This window comes from Myotis lucifugus, unplaced genomic scaffold (genome assembly GCF_000147115.1).
Source record: "Myotis lucifugus unplaced genomic scaffold, Myoluc2.0 scaffold_324, whole genome shotgun sequence".
NCBI lineage: Eukaryota > Metazoa > Chordata > Mammalia > Chiroptera > Vespertilionidae > Myotis > Myotis lucifugus.
Genome location: NW_005871372.1, coordinates 1,192,158 through 1,215,757, shown reverse-complemented (window position 1 = coordinate 1,215,757; position 23,600 = coordinate 1,192,158). Strand labels below are relative to the sequence as shown.

General features: G+C 45.6%; 1 pseudogene; it reads left to right on the top strand.

The window, feature by feature from the left end:
- Positions 1-23,600, top strand: part of LOC102432983 — a 31,508-nt pseudogene that overhangs the window by 6,371 nt on the left and 1,537 nt on the right.

The window sequence follows — 23,600 nt, the reverse complement described above, 5'->3', positions numbered from 1 at the left end:
GAATTACTGTAATTCTACTTCCGGGTGTACACCCAAAGGAATTGAGAGCAGGACTCAGATATGTGCACACCCATGTTCAGAGCAGCATGTTTCACAATAGCTAAAAGACGGGAGCAACCCAAGTGTCCATCGATGGGTGGATAAATGGATAAGCAAAAGGTGGTCTATGCATATGGTGGAATGTTATTCAGCCTTAGAAGGAACGAGATTCTGACACCTGCTCCAACGTGGATGGACCTTGAGGACATTACACTAAGTGAAGTAAGCCAGATATGAAAGCAGAAGCACCGTATGATTCCATTGGTGTGAGGTACCCCAGGAGTCAGATTGGTAGAGACAGACAGTAGAATAGAGGTTACAAGGGCTGAGGGGAGGAGGGAGGATGGGGAGTTACTGTTCCATGGGCACAGAGTTTTAGTTTAGGAAGAGGAAAAGATTCTGGAGGTGGACGGCGGAGGTGATTGCACAACCAGTGTGAATTGTCTTAATACCACTGAATTGTTTATCTAAGAAATGATTAAAATGGTAAATGCTATCTTACCACAATTTGGGGGGAAAAAAGAAAGAGAAAAGAAATGTAGCTTAATGTCTACAGAAACCAGACTCCCTCGGAGCAGTTGAGGGTAGTGCCTGATGCCGAGGCTGGCCCCCTGCAGACTGTCTCCCTGAGACCAGTCACCATTCTTTCACTGCCCCTCTGAGAGGGCAAGCACAGATGCCTGGGGTTCACTATGTGAACTTGGCACTTTTCTTGGCCACTCAGTACCTCAGCTTCCTCATCTGTCAGGTGGGGATAATGGTCCTTGCTTCAGTAGATTGTTGTCAAGTCCAAAATGGCTTAATATATGTAAAGGCCTGGAACGAGCCCTCGCCCCACCCCCGCCCCTCCCTCGCCCGGAATCGAACCCGGGACCCTTCAGTCCGCAGGCCGACGCTCTATCCACTGAGCCAAACCAGTCAAGGCTTTTCGAAGGACGATAAAACAACCTCAAAAAGAATGATGTATATAACGGATCAATTTCCCGAGCATTCACAGATGCCATTTATGTTGCAAGTCTTCCTTCCTGAATTGTTTTCAGTTTTCAATTGAGGGGTTATTTTAAAGCAAATAGATGAACCTGGTGAAAGGGAGAAAGAGCGTGAGGAGGTAGTGTGGGAAAGAGAGGCTTTGTAATGACTTCCATGTGAGGACAGCCTGGGACCCCTTTCTCCAACCTCATCTCCTTCCATCCTTTCTTTCACTTTATGGTTGGAACACATCATAATTCCCCAACTTGTACACTATTTCAAGCCTCTGGGATCTTACTTGGACTGCTCTTTGTCCCTGTAGAGTTCTTTTTCCCTCCTTTTAGTATGGATTCAAAACCCTCTGCCTTTCTCCTTTCCTTCTTCTAGGGAGAAAGAAGAGAGGAGAAGGGCCCTGACTGGTTTGGCTCAATGGATAGAGCGTCGGCCTGTGGACTGAGGTGTCCCAGGTTCGATCCCGGTTAAGGGCATGTACTCTAGGAGTCTTTCTAATTACCCTTTCCTGTCTGTGCAAGGTACCCTCCCCTGGGGCCCCAGTGCTATCCTGTGCTTATCTCTGTCATGGTTCTAGTCATATTGGACGGAAATAATCACTCTGATCCTCTTTTCTAATTAGAGTGGTTCTCAACCTTCCTATGGCCGCGACCCTTTAATACAGTTCCTCATGTTGTGGTGACCCCCAACCATAAAATTATTTTCGTTGCTACTTCATAACTGTAATTTTGCTACTGTTATGAATCGTAATGTAAATATCTGATATGCAGGATGTATTTTCATTGTTCGCGACCCACAGGTTGAGAACCGCTGGAATAGAGGATCCAGAAATTGACCCAAGCCATTATACTCAATTAATATTTGACAAAGGAGGCAGGAGCATACAATGCAGTCAAAACAGCCTCTTTAATAAATGGTGCTGGGAAATTTGGTCAGATACATGCAAAAAAAATGAAACTAGATCACCAACTTACACCACACACAAAAACAAACTCAAAATGGCTAAAGGACTTGAATGTAAGACGGGAAACCATAAAAACTCTACAAGACTCCATAGGCAGCAAAATTACAGACATATGTCGTAGCAATATCTTTATAGACACAGGTCCTAGGGCAAGAAAGACTAAGGAGAAAATAAACAAATGGGACTACATCAAAATAAAAAGCTCTGCACAGCAAAAGAAACCATCAACAAAACAACAAGAAAGCCCACTGCATGGGAGAACGTATTTGCCAGTGCTATTCAGATATGGGTTTAATCTCCAGAATTTACAGGGAACTCATACAACTTAACAAAAGGAAGATAAACAATCCAATAAAAAATGGTCAAAGAACCTAAATAGACACTTTTTGAAAGAGGACATACAGAAGGCCGAGAGACATATGAAAACATGCTCAAAGTCACTAATCATCCAAGAGATGCAAATCAAAACGACAATGAGCTACCATCTCACACCTGTCAGAATGGCTATCATCAACAAATCAACAAATGACAAGTGCTGGTGAGGATGTGGAGAAAAAGGAACCCTCGTGCACTGCTGGTGGGAATGCAGATTGGTGCAGCCACTGTAGAAAACAATATGGAGATTCCTCAAAAAATTGGAAATGGAACTCCCATTTGACCCAGTAATCCCACTTCTGGGAATGTATCCAAAGAAACCAGAAACACCAAATAGAAAGGACATATGCACCCCTATGTTCATAGCAGCACAATTTACAATAGCTAAGATTTGGAAACAGTCTAAGTGCCCATCAGCAGATGAATGGATTAAAATACTGTGGTACATCTACATAAAGGAATACTGCACTGCTATAAAAAAGAAGGAACTCTTACCTTTTGCAACAGCATGGATGGACCTGGAGAGCATTATGCTAAGTGAAATAAGCCAGTCAGAGAAAGATAAATATCACATGCTCTCACTCATATGTGGGATATACTAATGAGCAACACATACTGATGAACAAAAATAGATCCAGAGACAAAGAAACAATGAACATCCTGTCCAACCTTAGAAGGCAGAGTGGGGGGGGGGAGCAGTAAGCGATCAACCAAAGGACTTGTATGCATGCATATTAGAATAATCAATGGACACAGACACTGGGGCAGTGGGGGCTTGTCCTGGGGGGTGGGAATGGTTGGGGTGGAGGGTCAATTGGGAAAAAAGGAGACATATGTAATACTTTAAACAATAAAAAAAAAATCTAATTTGAACTCCAAAGCAACCCAAATGTCCATCAGCAGGAAACTGGAAAAACAAATTTTGATATATGAGAAGTACTACTCAGTAACAAAGAGGAATAAATCAATTCAACAATATCAGTTGCTCTCAAAAAATTTTTGAGTGAAAGAAGCCAAACACAAAAGTATACACATAATATGGTTCCACTGATATCAAGTTCAAGAACATGGAAAAAAATGAATATATGAGGATGGAAATCAGAATAGTGGTTCTTCTGGTAAGGAAGGGATTGGCTGGTAAGGGGAAAACAGGAGGACTTAAAGAGGTATGACCATCTTCTATATCTCTGTTGGGATGTTGGTTACATGAGTGTATACATTTGTCAAAACTGTGAATTTTACTATGTATATTTATACCAAATTAAAAAAAAACAACACATTGGCTTTCATGAGATTAGTTCAGAAAATTGCAAGGGAACATAAGAGAGTGTGTGGAAAACTATACACACATTAAATTGTATCAATCTTTTGAGAAATTTGTAGAGCATAAAGAATTTATAAATACGTAACCAGTCTCTAAAATAGACTGTATGTATTAAGTTTTAGGTAGAATTATTGGTTATTTGGAGAGGAATATATAATTCTTATAAAATTTCTGCTAATGAAAAATCCAAATAAGAAACAGAATATGGGAGAAGTTAAGACAGGTGTGAAGACTATTTAGAGTCAGATATTCAAAAAAAGAACAATTTTTAAAAATTAAAGAATGCAAAATAGAACATAATTAATATTCAATAACACAGTTAAAATGTTCTTAGATATTTAAAAAACATTGATACTGGGAAATGAAAGCACTTGCCTTGTCCTAAATAAAATAAGCACTAACCAACTCTTTAATAGTGTTCAAAATAGTGTTCAAAAGAAGAGCCCCTCAAATGTGCAAAGGGAGAGTGAAAAAATGTTAATTTCAAAAGAGATAAAACATGTACCATGATATGGAAAAAATTACATTCTCTTAACTCATATGACATTTTCTTTTGAGGAAGAGTTCCCTTTTTCAGAAAATGTTTTTATGGGAGTGGGGTTCTAAGAGTAGCAAAGCATTAAGGCTCATAAGGCTGTGAGTTGCTGAGAAAGAATTGGCTCTTCTCAGAAAAACATCTCGGAGCAAGGAAGAAGCAGCAACATTAAGACTTCCCACTGACTTTGCAAAAGAAATTATATGAATCAGAACAAAATAAATGGCATTCTCTTAAAGTACTGGAAGAAAATAACTTCCAGCTGTTATTTATATACCCAGCAAAAATGTCTTTTAAAAATGAAGATAAACAAAGGTATTCTTAGGGGGGGAATAAGCAGGAGAATTTGTTTCTATAAGACCTACATTATAGGGAGAGCTTCTTAGAGAAAGAAAATAATCACAGAGGGAAACTGAAAGAATGAATAAAGTAATAAAGAACAATCAAAAGAATTAATAGGCATATAAGAGAACTGAATATTGATTGACTATTGACGTACAGAACAGTGATAGTAATAGTAATGTTTTGTGGGGTTTAAAATAAATAGAATGAAAATGTCAAACAATGCAAAGACAAAAATGAAGTTAAGGTGTTTGAAGTTTCTATTATTACCAGGAAAATTGTAAAAGTAAAAAAAAAATTTATTTTAGACTGTACTGAATGAAAAACTTCTCTAAATAATAAGAGGCAGCCCTAGACAGTTTGGCTCAGTGGATAGAGCCTTGGCCTGCAGACTGAAGAGTACTGAGTTCGATTCTGGTCAAAGGCACGTACCTCAGTTGCAGGCTTCTCCCTGGCCCCGGAAGCAACCAATCGATGTGTTTCTCTCGCATCAATATTTCTCTCTGTCTTTCTCTCTCTTTTCCATTCTCTCTAAAAATCAATGGAACAATATTAAAAAACAAAAATAAGTAAGTAAGTAAGTAAATAAATAAATAAGTAAGTAAGTAAAGGCAGATAACCCAATAGAGTCTATACTATAAAGCCTATACTGTCCTGCCTCCACCCCACCCCGCTGTCTGCTTGGAGGCCTCTCTGGCCCCTCTGAGTGAGTTCCAAGGCACCTGGTCTATTTTCCATAATTGCTTGGCTTTCTGCAGCTGTAGCATCAAATTGGTTAATTGAATCTGCTGGTGAGATGAGCTGGGAGGGGAGGCATGGTGGAGAATGAGATGGGAGGTCTGTGACACGTGCTGCCACCCTCTTGCCTGGGACGACCCCAGATTGAATGGGCATCGGAGGACATGTTGAAAGTGTCAGGGTTTGAGTAGTGGGACAGTGGAGAAGCCGGGGTTTTCCAGCACAGGAAGCCAGTGTGAGAGGGGCAGAGCCCCTCTCTGTGAGCCAGAAACTCCCTTGAGATGGAGAGATGCTGTGGATTTGTTCTGTGGCACAGATGTTCTCCAGGATCTGGCCTCTGGCCTCAGCCCACCCATGCCACTCCTCCTCTCTGCAGCCTCCCAGCAGCCTATGGCTTCTACCCTCCCAGCCCAACGTACTGGGCACCAGGCCCAGCTCTGCCTCCTACAGAGACAGTTGAACAGCCATGCAAAGCATAGATTGGAGTGAGATACAATTTAGTTCAAATGTCACACCACTTAGCAAGTATGTGTGACCTTGGGCAAATGATATCCCTTTTCTGAACTTGAGTGTCCTCTGTTATAACCTTCCAATCTTTTTTGTTGTTGTTGTTAATCCTCACCCGAGGATATTTTTCCATTGATTTTTAGGGAGAGTGGAAGAGAGAGAGAAAGACAGAAAGAAACATCGATTCGAGAGAAACACATCAATTGGTTGCCTCCTGCATGAGCCCCAACCAGGGCCTGGGCCAGGGAGGAGCCTGCAACCAAGGTACCTGCCCTTGACCAGAGTACCCTTTAGTCTGCAGGCCTACACTCTATCCACTGAGCCAAACTGGCTAGGGCATAACCTTCCTATCTTGATACTTCATATCAAAAGCTTTTAGACAGGGCCTTCCTCGTAGTTAGTGCTCAGTAAATACCAGATATGATGATGATGATGATGATGATGATATTGATGGACCCGGCCATAGAAGAGGAGACCCTAGAGTTACACGTACTTGGGTTTGCATCTTGGCCCCACTGTTAACTAGCTGTGTGACTTCAAGCAAATGGCTCCACCTCTCTGAGTTCCAACTTTCTCTTGTGTAAAATGTAGCAGATCATTCCTATTATGGGAACTAAAGGCAAATGAGCATGTGGACCCATCCATCCCAGAAGTCACTTGGAAGATCACATCTGCTGTTTTAATCATCACAATGTGCCTGAGAGGTGAAACCCTGGCACTTTGGAGATGAATAGCTCAGCCCAGCTGCCTATGGTTATCTCCCCCTCATCTTCCTCACCTAATCACCATCACCCCAAAGCTACCAGCTGGTACAGTCTGGGAGCCAGGGATTGACACTAAAGCTGTGCCAACCAGCCACAGAACCAGACCAGTTTGTGCTCCCAGAAGTGCCCTGGGGTTGGCAATGTGTAAAAGGAGTTGGCAGCAGGCACTTGGCTCCAAGCCCCGCCCAGTCATGGGAAGCGAGAGGCAGAGTGGGGACACTGAAGCCACTGCTTTCTAGCCAAAGGGGCATGAAAGTGGGCCCCTAAGAGCTAGAGTGTGGGGAAGATTGCAGAAAGGAGGCAGCTCCTCACGAAGGGGTCCCATAAACTTACGTATAAACTCCTGGGCCCATTGCCGAGACCGGTTTGGCTCAGTGGATAGAGCGTCGGCCTGCGGACTGAAAGGTCCCAGGTTCAATTCCAGTCAAGGGCATGTACCTGGGTTGCGGGCACATCCCCGGTGGGAGATGTGCAGGAGGCAGCTGATCGATGTTTCTCTCTCATCGATGTTTCTGACTCTCTATCTCTCTCCCTTTCTCTCTGTAAAAAAATCAATAAAAATATATTTAAAAATAAATAAATAAATAAACTCCTGGGCCCATTCCTGAGCTACACGTGAGTGGCTATGACCCTCAACAGTACAGTACACCAGAGACTGTGAGAACTAAACTACAGGTAGACCACCACCTAGGTCCTGAGCTGACTCCTGGGGGACCGATACAAATAACCTGCAAAGGCTTTCAAAACCAAACTGACATGGAATAACAGCACACAGAAGGCTGGCTAGAACTTGTGGTCTGAACCTAATCTGGTCAATTGCCAGCTACAACTAAAAAAAAAAAAAATCAACATATTAAATAGGATTTAAACAAGACCTAGAGTTTTGTAACATAATATTCAAAATGTCTAGAATACAATCCAAAATTACTTGATTTATGAAGAACCAGCAAAAGCTGGCAAATTCTTAGAGGAAATATAATCAGTAGACACCAACTAGAATATGACCCAGATGTTAGAATTATCAAAGACTTTAAAGCAGTTATAATAACCATGCTCCAAGAAGTAAGGGTGAACCTCTAGAGAAGAATGGTAAGTTGAAGAATATCAGCAGATCAGTAGAGAAATAGAAGATATAAAAAAGATCCAAATGAAACTCCTAGAATGGAAAAGTACAATAACTGAAACAAAATATTCACTGGATGGGCTCAAAAGCAGAATGCAGATGACAGAGGAAAGAGTTCATGAACTTGAAGACAGATCAAGAGAAAGTATGCAGTCTAAGCAACAGAGTAAAAAGACTGGGGAAAAGTGGAACAGAAGGGGGAAAAAGAGAACTATGGTATAATATTAAAAAGTTCAATATTCATGTCCTGTGGATCCCAGAAGCAGAAACAGTTGGAAGCATTGGGATGGGGGTGAGTGACTCACCCCCCCGGAGGATCCCCGAGTTCCTTAGCAGGTTCCTGGGCCCCCAGCTCAGGAACTGCTGTCCTTCCCTTCCCAGAAAGCGTTAACCGGTCATGAGCAGACAGTATTGCACTGTGGGCAAAGTCAGCCAGACCTGGCTTCAGACTGTGACTACGGGCAAATTGCTCTACCCCTCTGCAGCTCAGTTTCCTCGTCTAAACAACAAGGACATAGTACTTACATGTATCCTGAACCTCTTAAGTGTTCATTGTCTCACTTAATCTTGCAACAAGCATTTGAAGTCTGATGTATTTCATGCCTGCTTTTCAGTTGGGGAAACAAGTTCAGAGTAAGGAAGTACAACGAATCGAGCCAACTTCAAAGCCTGAGAGAACAATCCCCAGGAGACTGGCCTCACTTCGGACATTAGCTGTAGATTCAGGGCTTCCCAGAAACACCCTCACTTCAGACCAGTTCGCTACACATTTGGGATCTCTGCGACGACCCTGGGGTACAATAATTTACTAGAGCAAATGAGGTCAGCACTGCTTATGACGACAGTTTTATGATAGCGAAAGGGTGCAAATGAAAATCAGCCCAGTAAAGAGACACACAGGACAAGGGGTCCAGATGCGGAGGGTCCAGTCACCTCCCTGAAGAGTCATGGGCACATTACGTCCCCTGGTCACTGAGTGTGACATTGTGCGCAGAGTATTACGAACCAGGGAAGAGTACTGAGCCTTTCGTGCCCAGCGTTTTTACTGCGGCTCAGTCACTGTCCGGCGGCTGACCTTCAGTCTCCAGGGCCTCATACCGTCGTCATCAGTTTCTCCCGAGGTCTGAGCTGACAATGCATGGCCCTAAAGCTGCCATCATAGATCACATATTAGACTGTCCAGTGGCCCAAGCCCCAGGCAAACAAAGGCACTTCTGCAGGACATTCCAGAGGCCTGGAGGTCACCTCCCAGGAGCCAGGAGCAAAGACCGGACCTCTCTTCTAGTAAAGCGAGTTCACGCAGCCAAGTCATCCAGCACGTGAGTGGCTGAGCCGAGCTTCAACGCAGGCCGTTTGGTTTCAAAGCCTTCCTCCCTCTTAACCACTACAGCTGGAGTGCCTATGGGTCACCTGGGGATCTTGTTCAAATGCAGATTCTGGCCTGGCCAGCGTGGCTCAGTGGTTGAGAGTCAATCTATGAACCAGGAGGTCACGGTTCGATTCCCAGTCAGGGCACATGCCCAGATTGTGGGCTCGATCCCCAGTGTGGGGCGTGCAGGAGGCAGCCAGTCAATGATTCTCTCTCATCATTGATGTTTCTATCTCTCTCTCCCTCTCCCTTCCTCTCTGAAATCAATAATATATATGTATATATGTATTTTTAATGCAGATTCTGAGTCTGTCAGTCTGGGGTGGGGCCTGAGCATCTGTATTTGTAATCGCTCCGGGTGACACTGTTGCAGGTTTGAGTGAATAGGGAGCAGACCCTTCCTCTGTCCTCCCACTTTACCCCAGTGTGTCCAGCCTGTACGATAAGACTGTGTGTGTGTGTGTGTGTGTGTGTGTGTGCACGCACACGCTTTCTAAGTACATAGAGAGGTCTTCGGAGGGTTTTGACCATTGAAGTGCTATGATCTGGATAGTGTTTTAAAATATTCCAGCTGTTGAGTGGAGAATGGATTGTAGAAGAGCAAGCGGGGAGCCAGTGCCCATCGGGGCGGCCATAGTGCTGGCCCAGGACAGAGGTGATGGTGGCCTGGAGCAGGGAGGTGGCAGGAGGGTTTCAGAGAAGCAACTCGGGGCTGTAGCACTGGAGGCAGAGTCAACAGAACGTGCTGGTGAATCAGCTGTGAAGGACCGTCCCCGTCTTGACAAGTGATTTAACTCCTCTGAGCCAGGATTTCCTTGTCTGAGATGTCAGTTGCCACCTCACAGAGCATTGTGGGAACAAAGGAAATGATGCGTGTAACATGCTAGCACAGTGCAGGTGTATAGGGAGGGCAGAGGCAGAACTCCAGCCACTGGTCGGGGATAGAAGCAGAGACCTGTTGCCCTGGGGTTCCCTGGCAGAGCACAGAGCCCACAGTGGCACCCCCACCCCAGCCTCTCCCCCGGAGAGCTCCCTGAGGCTGCCCAGCCCAGCCGGGCGGTAAACCTTGGCAGGGTCTTAAACATTCATCGGGTTCCAGTGACAGCCTTTGAAGACCAGGCCAGCTGCCAGGACTTCTGGGATTTTTGTCCCATTTTCATGGCTGTTTAATGATTTGGGTGCCTTTGGATGGATCCTCGTTCCAGGCAACTCCTCTGGGGGAGAACATTAAGGGGTTGGGCATTTATCCAACCCCACGTGTCCCCGCAGAGCCGGAGGTAGGTAGTGTGGGAACCCAGCCAGCCAAGGCCCGGTGCAGCCTTGCCTGGTGCCTCGGCACTGGCTCTGCTTGCCTGGGTGTGTGAGATGAAGGCTCCTGCTAGAATACCATCAGAGACCAAGAGCATCTTTCTGTTCATCACCCGTCCTGACGTCACCAGCCCAGAGCTGCCCATGAGCGGGAGAAGGCTTAACCTTTAAAATGCCAGGGTCTGCAGGGTAGTGTCACCAGTCTCCATACATTTCCAGGAAACCTTTTGCTGTAGTGAAGATAGCTGTGGCTTAGGAGTCAGAAAAATGGATTCCTGGAGCTTGGTTGCTGTATCAACTTGAGCAGCACCCATTTTCCATCTTTCAAATGCGTATAATAAATGAACTACCTTAGGGTTGTTCATGCCGTTTTTAACAATAAAGTAGCAAACACACATACGGAGCTTCCTTCGTGTCAGGCACTGCTCCAAGTATTTCACACAAATTAGCTCATTTAATCCTCATAGCAACACTATGGTGCAGGAATCATCATTTTCTGGAAGAGGAAACTGAGGCAGCAGTAGGGTAAGTAGCTTGCCTGAGATCCTGGAGCCAGGATTCAAACTCAAGTTGCCTGAACTCAGAATCCGGGCTCTCAATCTCTGGGTTACACAGCCTCAAATATTTATGAAGCCCCTACTATATTGAGATGCTGCACTAATTGCTGGAGAAATAGCAGAAAGACAGAAATAAGTCATCCATTGTTATGCTGGCATTCTAGTTGGGGTGAGACAAACAAAAAAATAGACACCTAAATAATAATAGAGTCAGGCAGCCGAGAGGACCTGAGCATTGCTATAAACTGAGAAAGGGCCAGTTGTGCAGAGATAGGGGCGAGGAGCATTCTAGGCAGAGGAATGGCAAGTGCAAAGGCCCTGGGGCAAGAATTAGCTTATTTTGTTCAAAGAAGAGAAAAAAGGCCAATGAGGTCAGAGCAATAAGTAGGAGTCATGGTAAGGAGCTTAGATGATAAGTATTAATTGAGCACCGACTATGAAGGCTGCTAGGCCCTGGGGAAACAGAAGTGAACGAGACAGATGTGCCTCCTGCCTTCCTAAGGGATGCGGACATGTGTGCAAGGACACTCAGCACTTAGCAGATGCTCAGTGCGTGTGATTTTCAGTTTTCTCCTGTTTGTAACTTGACATGAAAACTGCTTTCCTGGGCCCCTTCCTAACCCCCACCCCCATGTTAAAAGAGAAGAGGACATAGCATATCATGGCAGTCATGTCTAGAGATGGCCGTAGGCGAGAAGGGCATTATTTACCAGAAAAAAAAAACAAACCTTTGGGTGAAGAATAAGCAGAGTGAGTGAAAGGGCTCGGCCTTCCCTCTGTCTTTAGAAGGAGGTGCCCCACACTGGCCAGGGGAGGGAGGGTTTGGGGGGCTTAACTGCTGGCCACTCCCTTTAGGATCTTGAGTTACAGAGCAGGCCCAGGAATGGTGTCCACTGGCTTGGTGTCAAAGTCCCCGTCATGGGTCTGCTTTCAGATTTGATCCTGCTTTAATTTTACTGGGGCTGGAGAAGCAAAGGAGAGTTGGATGGGGTCCCCTTCCGTCCTTGTTGAGGGTCACCGTGGCCTCTCAGTGGCCTCTTTGGTAAGGAGGGGCCAGGACATTTAAGAGATGCCTGGACAACCATACGATAAAATGAGGTTTCTCTGCTTCAAGAAGTATCCCTAAGATCCAACGTGTCCCCAAGGATTGGCAATGGGGCAAGTCATTCTTTTCTAAGTTATTGCGTGTGACTTGGAGAAGAAGTCAAAAGGAATATTGAGGAGAGCAGGAATTCTGTGGTAGCTCTTCTCCCCACAAGTAATAAGAACCAACCTTTGTTCCAGTCACTGTGCCGAGCATATCGCAATTGATCCTCATTGCAACCAAATGAGGGAGGTACTGGTATTCTCCCCACTTGACAGAGGAATTAACTGAAGCTCGGAGAGCGCAAGTGACTTACTAAAAGTCACTGTATTAGTTAAGAAGAGGCTAGTTCAGCCGTGGGCAAACTACGGCCAGCGGGCCGGTCCGGTCCAGTTTAAGAACCCATTGTGGCCCTCGAGTCAAAAAGTTTGCCCACCCCTGGGCTAGCTGCTATAACAAGGTTTTGTGGTTTAACACAATAGAAGCTTTTTTCCTTTTACGAGTGGCCTTCTGTGTGGTGATTCAGTGACCCAGACCCCTTCCATCTTGTGGCTCTGCCACCTTCCCAGGCCTTGGAGCGTTTCCCCTCCAGCTGGTGAAGCGGTGAGAGAGAGAGTTGAGGATTGAATGGGAAATTTTAATGGGCCGCGCCTGCAAGTTACTCACATCACTTCTACTTCACTCAGGCTCCACTGGCTACAGCTGCCTGCAAGGAAGGCTGGAAAATGTAGTCTAGCTGCTGGTCCAGGAAGAGAAGGCTTTGGTGACAACACAGCCACGGGTGCCACAGGTATCCAGGCAGGCAAATAAAAGAGCCAGCCTGGACCCTGAACTAATTTGCTCCGCTGCCACCCTGAGTGCCCGTTGCCCATGGGGTGGTCCCACACCACCAAATTCCAGGTTTGTGGCATTCAGCCCAACTAGAGCTGTTCCTACAAAAGATTCACCAAATACCTTTTGTCTGGCAAGCCTCAGGTCGCTGCTAACATAGGAAAGTAGTTATACCAGTGGTTGTCGGCCAGGCTGATTATTTCCCCCAGCAGACGCTTGGCAATGTCTGGAGGCAGTTTGGGTTGTCACAGCTCAGGGATGCCATTGCCATCAAGTGGGCATAGGCCAGGGCTGCTGCCAAACATCCTGCCATGCACAGGACAGCCCACAACAGAGAACGTCAGTGGTGCTGAGGTGGAGAGCCCTGAGCGAGAGCCTCCTGGAGCTTGCAGGGATGGGGTGGTGACCTCGGCAGCTCTGAAAGGCAGGTGGGCTTGGCTCGGAGCCAGTGGCTTTTGTTATGTTCCTGTTTGAGACTGGTTTATTCTCCTTGTGGCATTTTAACCGCTCATCATTCCCAGTGGTTCCTCTTTAGCTGCCTGAGTGTGCAGAACTTGGAGGCAGAGCCAGTAGTGAATTCCTGCTCACCTGGGTAGATTTTTCAGAAGACTTCCCTGTTTCTGCCCGTAAAAATTTGGGCAGACGGAAACATCTGGCTCTGCAAACAGGCCCCGCTTCCCAGGTGGTGTGGCCTGGGCGGGTAGACTGTAGCCAGCTCAGCGGGAGACGGGGTGGGAGCCCTCTTGGGAAGAGGGGTGCAGTATTTTTAAGTCAGATCTCTACTTCTTCCCAACCTTGTGGTTTACAGGTGCATGTGGTGATGTGAAGGGATACATGGGGAAAAGGGGGCTGATGGCCTTTAGTATTGTTATTATATGTATATATGTATGCGTGCTGTATCTAGGTATATATGTGGTATGTGTGCATCTGTGTATATGTATGTATATATCTCTATCCTCTGTTGCTAGCATCCAAAATATATTTTTTCCTGCAAGTTGTTCTTTTCACTTAATATATCTTGCCCATGTTTCCATATCAGCATATGTATATTTGTTCTCCAATATTCGTTGAGCACCCCTTACGAGCCAGGCACTGTGGCTACCGCAGTGAACAGATTAGACGGAATCCTGGTTTCATCAGGCTCATACTTGAATGAGGAAGATAGACAACAATAACAAAGCAAATAACTGAATTCTGCCCCGTAGAGATGATGTTAAATGCTAAGGAAAAACAGCAGCAGGGGGAGGGGAGTGTGAGGGGTGGGTAAGGGTTGCCATTGTTGAAAAGGTGGCCGGGGAAGACCTCACAGAAAATGTGACATTTGAACCAAGACGTGAGAGAGGTCAGGAATGTGCTCGTGGGTTTTTGTGGGAAGTGTGTTGTAGCCACAGGGAATAGTGCAAAGGCCCCTCCGTGGGGGAAGCAGCAAGGAGGTCAGTGTGGCTGATGTGGAGTGCAGATCCCCCTAAGTATTTTTTAAAGTATTTTTTTATTGATTTCAGAGAGGAAAGGAGAGGGAGAGAGAGATAGAAACTTCAGTGATGAGAGGGAATCATTGATCGGCTGTCCCTTGCTGGGGATCTGAGCCCGCAACCTGGGCATGTGCCCTGACCGGGAATCGAACCATGACCTCCAGATTCATGGGTCAATGCTCAACCACTGAGCCACACCAGCTGGGCCCTGTAAGTATTTTTAATGGTGCATGATATTCCATTAAGCCCATGAGTTGAAGAACAACTTGTCTAGTCAGTCCCCTGTTGGTAACATTGGGATTAATCCCCGTTATTTGCAGTTACAAACACTATTGGACTGAGCATCCACGCACCTGTCTCTCTGCTTATATGCCCAAGTGCACCACAAGCTAAGATCCTAGCAGCGGGACTGTTTGGTTAGAGCATCCATGTTTGTCGATTTTGATAGCTATTATCAAAATTTGCAATTCCAAAAAGTGACACAGTTGTTTACTATTTTGTGCCTTCTTGAAGCATGCAATTGAAACAGATGACTTGGGCAAGGCAAATGTCATCCTGTGGCCCGAGAGGCCCCAACTCCTGTCCCCTTAAAAGGATTCTTGTAAGGGTGAATTAAGCAAGCTTTGAAAATTAAGTGCTGAACAACTACGAGGTGATTTTGTAATCATTCTTTTTACCTTGAAATTGTTTTGAGTTTTAATTATGCATTATGTAATCATTCAAACATATGGAAATGTACAGAAGAACAATCACCGGCAGCCATGGACCCTCCTGACCCTCCCCTGCCCCCTCAGATCTACTTCAGATTTTATTACAGTTTGTATTTCTTAGCTGGCATAGGCAACGCAGCTCCACATTGGTTGCTGGCTTCCAAAACCTGGGTGTGAAATTTTTTAAAAATAAAATGAGTGAAAAAGTAATAAAACGAGTGGGAATGCAAGATGCTGTAACCATTTTGGAAAATAGTGTGCCATTGTCTTATAAAGTTAAATACATATTTACCTTACAAATCAGCAACTCCAATCCAAGGTAAATACCCAAGAGGAATGAAAACATGTTTACAAAAAAATCATGTACACATATGTTTCTAGAAGCATCATTTGTAAGAGCCAAAAAGTGGAAACAATACAAATGTTCCTCAGCTTACGAATGGATGACCAAATTGTGATAGAGCCATACCATACTACCCAGCAGTAAAAAAGAAGAAAATATTAATGCATACACATGGATAATCTAAAAAAATATTAAGGAAATTACTATAATTCTGTATGATTCTATTTCTATGGAATTCTAGAAAAGGCAAAAAAGTATAGGACAGAAAGCAGCAGATCTGTGACTGCCTGGGTGGAGGGCCTACTTGGATGGGAGGGGATGGAGGAGTAAGGGCAAGAGGGAATTTTTTTAGGGGGAGAACTATATCTCGAGTGTGGTGGTGGTTACACATGTGTATAAAATGATTATAATTCATCCAGTTGTATACTTAAGTGGATGGATTTTATTTTTGTAAATAATACTTTAGAAAACAAAATCGAGGGGAAATTTTACAAAAGTGAAACGAGTGGTTGTGATTTTCATTGGCAGTTCTCTGGTGACTCGTGGTGTGGTATTTTTAAAAAGTCTTCTAAGTCTCAACCAAAGAAATCTAGGAGGTAAGAATCGAACAAAAAGCATTTGTTTGGGATCAAAGGAATTGCAATTCTTGGGACACCAATTCAGACAGAAGCCCGAATAGTGTTCCCTCCTGCAGGAGAGGGGCCCAGGGTTTTTATGAGGAAAAAAGGGAAGAAAATGAGGTAAGTTGTTTTAAAGAAGAATTCATTGGTGCAAGATAAGGTAAAGTTAGATTCCTTCTTCACAGGTTGGCTTGAGATTCAGTCATTAGGAAAAAGGCTAGATTTATACTTCATTGATTGGTCGGCGATTTGGGCATCACAAGGTCTAATTTCATCAGTCCTTAAAAACAGGATATTTTGTCCCTAGCTGGTTTGGCTCAGTGGATAGAACATTGGCCTGTGGACTGAAGGGTTGTGGGTTCGATTCCAGCCAACAGCACGTGCCTTGGTTGCAGGCTCTATCCCTGACCCAGGTTAGGGTGCATGCTGGAGGCATCCAGTCGATGTGACTCTCTTGCATTGATGTTTCTCTCTATCTTCCTCCCTTCCACTCTCCCTAAAAATCAATGGAAAAATATCCTTGGGTGAGGATTAACAAACAAACAAAAAAAAACAGGATATTTTCATTCTTACTGACTGCTTGGAATGTAGCAGTTTAGTCAAGTTCAGACGATAAAGAAAATAAAATGTGAAGGGCAGTTTCTCTGAACTGCTACTCTGGCTCTATTTTAATATGACTCCACTCACGTCACCTTTCACACAAGTGATTTTCGCGTTCATGATATTTTTACTTTATGTTCTCAGCTATTTCTCAATTATTTTAGAAGATGGAAGGGGAAGATTTGACTGATTATCCCCGTAAAGCTTCAATAGGTGTCTTGTGTCTTGTCTGGAGAGAACATTTCCCCCAAGCAACACCAGCATCTCTAAAACAAATGTACAAAGACGATCCTCACTCAGATGTATCAATTTTGGCTGTTCTTGTAAAAACAAGCACATTACTTTATAGCCACACTTTAAATGCATCCTCCAGGACGGCGTGATTCACACACAGATCTGAAAGTGATTCTTCAAACCATATGTCGGCTTCCTCCACGCAGGTTCCACATGGCTCAGTTCCCACACACAGGCGTACAGCAGTGGTCCAGCTGTGGTCCAGAGGAGCTTTAAAAGAATTTTCAACCTTGACTTCTATGTCTTGAGGAAGGAGAGACAGATTTAATTCATAAGCCACGGCGACCTTTCTCGGGGGCTCCTTTCCCTCCACTTCCCAATTTTCTCTTACCCTGAATTTGTTCTGGAATTTCATCTCCTTGTTTTGGCCCAAGAAGATAATGGTACTTTTCGTATGAATAGCGTCATTGTGTAGGTTAAACACATGGTAAGTGCTATATAAGTGTTAGGTGCCATTATTGTTTTGTTCATATCGATAGCCCCTAAACATAAGACAACTTCCTTGTCTGCTGCTTGCTTGAAAAAGCAGCCACCCAATCAGACACTTGAGGCAAACCTGACCATACCCGACCCTAGAAAGACGGTGTGAAGGTGTCCAGCATGGCACCTTCGTGAGGGATTCTTGAGGGCCATTGACTGTTGGCACCTCTTGTCTTACATGCTGGCTTGAGGATCTAACTCCCTTTCAATGCACATGGCACAATACGTATCTACTCCTGACCTTGTCCTGATCACATGGCAGGGTCAATGAAAGAGGGGGAGGGGTTAAGACTTCTTTCTGAGGTGGGAGAAGGAAAAATGATGCTGACCTTTGAGTTTCTTTCCTGCGGTGCCACATGTTGACCTGGAGCCCTCAACATCTTAACCCTCTAAACCTCTAAAATGGGGATGTAAGTAGTACCTCCCCTAGCAGGATTGTGGTTTGGATTAAGTAAAAAAATATATATCTAAAGCACTTTGCTCAGTGCCTCATTTACAGAACTAAGGATTCACTATGGCTGCTCTTTAATTATTATAATACTGTTATCTAAATTGTCATTTAACTCTTGGAAGGAAAAACATGGAGAAAAAAGTTCTGTCCGAGCAGCTGCTATGAATCACAAAAAAGCCGAAAGAGCTTAAAAAACATCACCCTTAAGTCGTGGATGAAATTTCTTAGAGCCAAAGAAATGTCATAGCTAAAGAGGCCTTCAAACCTACAGGCGCTCACCCGTTGTGTAAATGGGGAAATGGAGGCTCTGGGGGGGGATCTGATCTACCTTGTTTTGAAGAAAAACCTGCAACAGCTTCTAGGTTTCAGAGAGAAGAAGGAAAAAGAGGGAGTGTTGTCATTTGGGAAGGTTTTGTAGAAGCTGAAGAATGGGTACCACCTTTGTTGGGGTGTCAGAGGTGGCCTGTGGGGAGGGCAGGGGAGGGCAGGAAACAGGTCTGTGTAGGCTGCTTGGGGCTCCTCCAAGGGTTGAGATAACCGATGAACATCCTGATGAGTGTGGGGATCCCTCCGTGGTGAGGAATTAGGGAGACCGTGAACCAGCCTGGATGGGTTTTGCTGGCTTAGTGCATCCAGCACCCAAGAGGTGGATTACGGGGGACAGCCATGATCTGGGGGCACCCTGCACTGCACTGCAGGCTCAGAGCTGCAGATGGGGCTTCACCTTGGGAACCAAACATGCAAAATGGGGAGCTGTCACATGGGCTCCCATTGGTAAAGTTTCTTTTTCCCTTTTAATTTGCAGTGTTTATCACACCCACACACTAAGTCATCCAGCTCCCCTTCCAGAATCATCTTGGCAAACTAAATTAGCAAGCCAAAGAGTTTAGCTCTAAGAGGGAAGAACAAATTCATTTTTGCGGCAAATATCAACATGTGAAAGACTCAACTTGCCTCTGACTCACTCGGGGCAACTGGATTCTTGACTGGAGCGGTGCATGCTCTCCCTGCACCCCGAGGCCCTGCTCTCCCACCTGTAAGATGGGCCCCTTCGAGCAGTGTTTCTCATTGGAGGGGGGTGGGTATGCTCCCCGGGGACATTGGGCAGAGTCTGGAGATACATGTGCTTGTTGCAACTGGAGAGGGCTGCCAATGGTATCTGGTCGGCAGAGGCCAGATGTGCTGCTAAACTTTCTGCGATGCTCAGAACAGCCCCCTCACAGCCCAGGACGGTCTGGCCCAGAATGTCAGTAGTGCTGAGAATGGGAAACGCCACGCTAGAGGGTGGACGTGAAGACTAAGTTAATCCACGCGGCCTGCTTAGCCCTGGGCCATGCACATAGTAGGTGCTTAACAAAGCAGTGTCACTCTCCATACTTCCTCAAAGCCCGGTCACACAGTGACTATCCCTGAGCTCTGTGAAGGAGTAAAGGGTGTTTGCCCTTCACCAAAGGGCTCAGTTCTGCCGTACTTTCTAAAGTCCTTGTGTCTATCAGGTAGTCACAGTCCACTAAGTTAATTTAAATGACTGCAGGTGAGGAAACCAGACGACCACGTTCAGTCGAAGAATGTCTACATCCATGAATAGGATGTAGGTTCTTAGAGAAAGTGTGAGGAGCCCTCTTCCTGGGATTTGTGCATGACTTTGTGACATCTGTTCTGACTGTTCAGACGCCTGTTGCCACTCTCTAATTGTACACACTATTGGGAAGGTGCTTCCAGATGACTAAGGTACATTGGAGCATATACATTGTCATATATATAGTGACTACAGTAAAAGGGAGTCCCCTGTCGCAGCCGGTGGGGACATTTGGGGTGCCTTACAACAAAATGTCTAGGTGTGATTGTTTCCGAAGAGGAGGATTGTAGGGACCTAGTTATGAGGAATGTGCTTCCTTTACAGGTTATTTGCTGCAAATACTGCGCGTTTTAGTACCAGCCGGCTCAGTGACTGGGTTTCCTGACGTATAAAGTGGAGGGGGCAGGTGTCTGGCCCACTGTTGCTGAGCCCCTGTCTGTCTTCTGCAAGTAGCCAGTCCCTAGAATGTTCAGTGATGGCAAACCTTGATATTCTCCCAGTTAGCTTTTATACTAGAAGGCATTGGTTTTATTCAGCTTCAGCTTACTGTAATTTGCATTTTGAACGTTTGCTTTCTCAAGGACTTTCAAAGTTGCCAACTGATTTGCCCGAGTAACTTGACCAAGTGACTCGCGAGTGCGGAGCCTGCCAGTTAACTCGGACGGGGACGGCCGCAGCTGCTTCCCACCTTTCCCAGCCAAGTGACTCCCCACGCACTTTGCAAATGGGGATAGTAGGATATGACTTCCTTTTAGTCTTCTCCCCCTTCTGGCGACTTAGCTGTGGATTCTCTGACAGCCACTTAATTTCTTCCTGTTTCCTCTCCATCACAATATGCACTTGTGAGAAGTGTAAACTGTACCTACTGACCTAAGAGAAAAGCGGAAGTCCCCTCTGTTTTTCCTCCCTAGAGAGAGTCACTCTTAAGGGTTTGGTGAGCATTCCTCCAGATACTGTTTTCGATTCGGTCTATTAATATGTTTTTAGCAAAACGAGATTGTGTTGACATATATTGCTTTGCAACTTGCTTTTGTCTCCTAGCAATCGGTCTTGGAAGATTTCCCCATTTGTATATATAGGTCTGTGTCATTTTTAACTGTGACATTGGTTTCCATGGTATTGTTACATCAGAAATTATCTCATTAGTCCCCGCCAGTCCTAGTCTGGGTGCCTCCCAAATCTAATCCGAAAACAATGACTTGGGTGCAGGCAAGCCACTAGGAAGGGGATCCCAGGAAGCACTGGCAAGCGAGTGGGGAAGGGAGGCAGGAAACGGAGGCAGTTATTTTGCGTGTGTAACTGCAGCTCAGGGGGCCCCAAGACCACCCTCGGGTTCAGTGCTGTCATAGAAGCTAGAAGGACTCAGGAAACTCAGAAGACTTGTTATACTCATGGTTACCATTTATTACAGCAAAAGGATCCAGGCTAATTCCAGCAAAGGGAAAGGCATGAGGGCAGAGTCCGGGAGGGCCCAGGCAGGAGCTTCCAGTTGTCCCCTCCAGGGGAGTCCTGTGGACAGCAGTTCATTCCCCCCGTAACAGTGTTGGCCACACACTCAGAGTCCTGCCCACCGGGGAAGCTCACTCAGGCCCTGGTGTCCACCTTGTATGGCTGCCCGTCCAAGTGGCTTCATCTAGCCTCCCCACCCTTCCATGTCAAGTTGATATCGAGTGGCCCAAGGCCCCCCCCCCCATAAATCACCTGTTAGCATAGACTGGCCCAGGCAGAGAGCCATGGGGGCTTGGGGTGGGGCACCATCCACAGAAGCTGCAGGTAGCGGGCTGAGGGGGGTGGGTTAAGACATCAACAGCCTGGGCCACACTTCCTCATGGACATTTTTGTTATTTCCGTTTTTCATTCTTATCAACAATATTCTGGAGCAGGGATCAGCAACGGTTTCGTAAAAGGCCAGGCAGTAACTATTTTCAATTTTCGGCCACATGGTCTGTGTTGAAACTACTCAGCTGTGGGGCTGCTGTGCGGAGGCAGCCGGTGGACAGATGTGAACAAGCCGGCTTGACGGGGTCCCAATAAAACTCACAAAAATCAGGTGGCAGCCAGATTTGCAGAAACTATCCTCGGTTGTATATCTTCATCCATTGGAGCAGATAATTCTGTGGGGTAAATCCCTAGAAGTAGAATTGCTGGATCACGAGTTATGACATTTTTATTTTGCGCAGATACTGTGAACTTCCCTCCAAAGTTGAACCAACTTCCTCTTTCACCAACAATGCATGATTAGTGTTAGAGATTTCCTTTCTTAAAACCCTTACCCCAGGGGAGCAAAACCTGTACTTATTTACTAAGATGCTTCTGCATTTTCATTTGAATGCTGGGGAGGCAGAGGAAGAGAGAATATTTTGCCCTAAGGGAAGAAAACCAAATGGAGCCTGAAATGGTCTCATATATCTTGCTAAAATAATAATAATATCTTGCTTTAGATTTGAGGTCCACAGAGAAGGGGGCTCTGATTTTCTTATTTGGTGAAATCAAACCTTGCACTGCCTACCAGGTGTGGTTCAAAACAGTCCTGAGTGTTACCTATTCAAAAACAATTTTTTTCAAATGCATCAGAAAGCTCCTTAGCAAAAGATTCTATTCCCAACTTTCATGAAAATGAAGTCCACCTATGCATACTGAGCACTTCACCAAATGTACAAAAAATATACATGGTCCAATTTTTGTCCATGGAGCTGATAGATACGGGACCCTCAGCGTTTCACTTAGCGCCTCGTTCACTCAGCTTAGTTCACTAGGTCTTTTGGTTTTTAGACAATGGATGAGGTTTTTGTTCTTGTTTTTCCACACACACACACACACACGCGCACACACACGCACATACACACGCACACGCACACACACACCCCATTTTTATCATTTGGAATTTCTGATGTGAACCCCACAGGGGAGAACAGAGGCTCGTTAGCATTCAAGCTCTGTTTGGGGCTGCATATTTTAGCTGGTTTATTTGATAATGGCTTCCCTCCTGGGATGCAGCCTGCCTTTGCTGGGCTCACGCTGGGTGAATCTGTGATATTTCCCATTCTGGAGTCCTTCATTTATAACAGACGCGGCCTGCTTTCCCAGTAGCGAGATGGCATGCCTGGACTACCCACATGCAGATAAAGAATTAGGCGGAACTTGGCTGGGAAGATAAATCAAGCTAACTATCTCATTAGGCTTGAAAGACACAAATTAATCTTGCATTGGAATTAACAGAAAAGCTTTCCAAAGAGACATGCAGTACAGCCAGGGATGGAAGGAACTGCCACAGCTGTTTTTCTCAGGAAACTTGCTTCTGTTGCCTGGAACAGAGCGAACACGAAATCCCTTTTCACAAAGGTTCAGAGACGGAGACGGATGCAGATGATGTGTTGTAGAATTGTGCACCTGAAACCTGTGTAATTTCTGTTAGCCAGTGTCACCCCTATACATTCAATAAAAAGGGAAAATAAATAAATAATAAACATTTAAAAGGGTCAACAGAAAATGTGAAATAGCAGTGCGTTAAAGGAGTGCTTACTGTGTGCGAAGTAAGCACTGCATGCTAGGAGCTTTACATGCATTATCTCATCGAAACCCTAAAGGTAAGGTGCTGTTAAGATTGCGATTGAGCCAACAGGAAACTGAGTTTCAGAGCAGTTCCCTCACTTGCCTCGGGGTCCCAGAGCTGGTCAAATGATGGCCAGGATTCCCGTGGGATGTCTGGCCCCTTGACCCACAGCTAAGCCTAGTGGTTTTCAATGGGAATGGCCTGACCACCCGCCCCCAGGGGCTCTTTGGCCATGTCTGGAGTCATTCTGGGTTGTGACAAGTGGGGGGAGGGGTGCTACTTGGCATCTAGCAGGTAGAGGCCTGAGGTGCTGCTAAACCTCCCTGTGTACAGGTCAGGCCCCCACAACCAAGAATTATCCAGCCCCAGGTGTCATCGGTGTTGAGGCTGAGAAACCCTGGTGTCACCGCATCAGGACTCGGTGACGGTGACGTCCCACCAGGACTGTCCGGTACTCGAGCTCTGCAGGCAGCATGGCAACGGGACAGGGTTCCAAGCTGCGTATCGCAGGGGCAGCTGTCCAGCAGCCAGTGCGAGGCAGGGCGGGGGGGGGCAGGACGTGCCTGGCCTGGGGAGAAGCAGGAAGCCCGTCCAAGCCCAGTGCCCCTGGAGCAGAGCCTGTGGGAGAAGAGCTGAGGGAATCGGGAGTCTCACCAT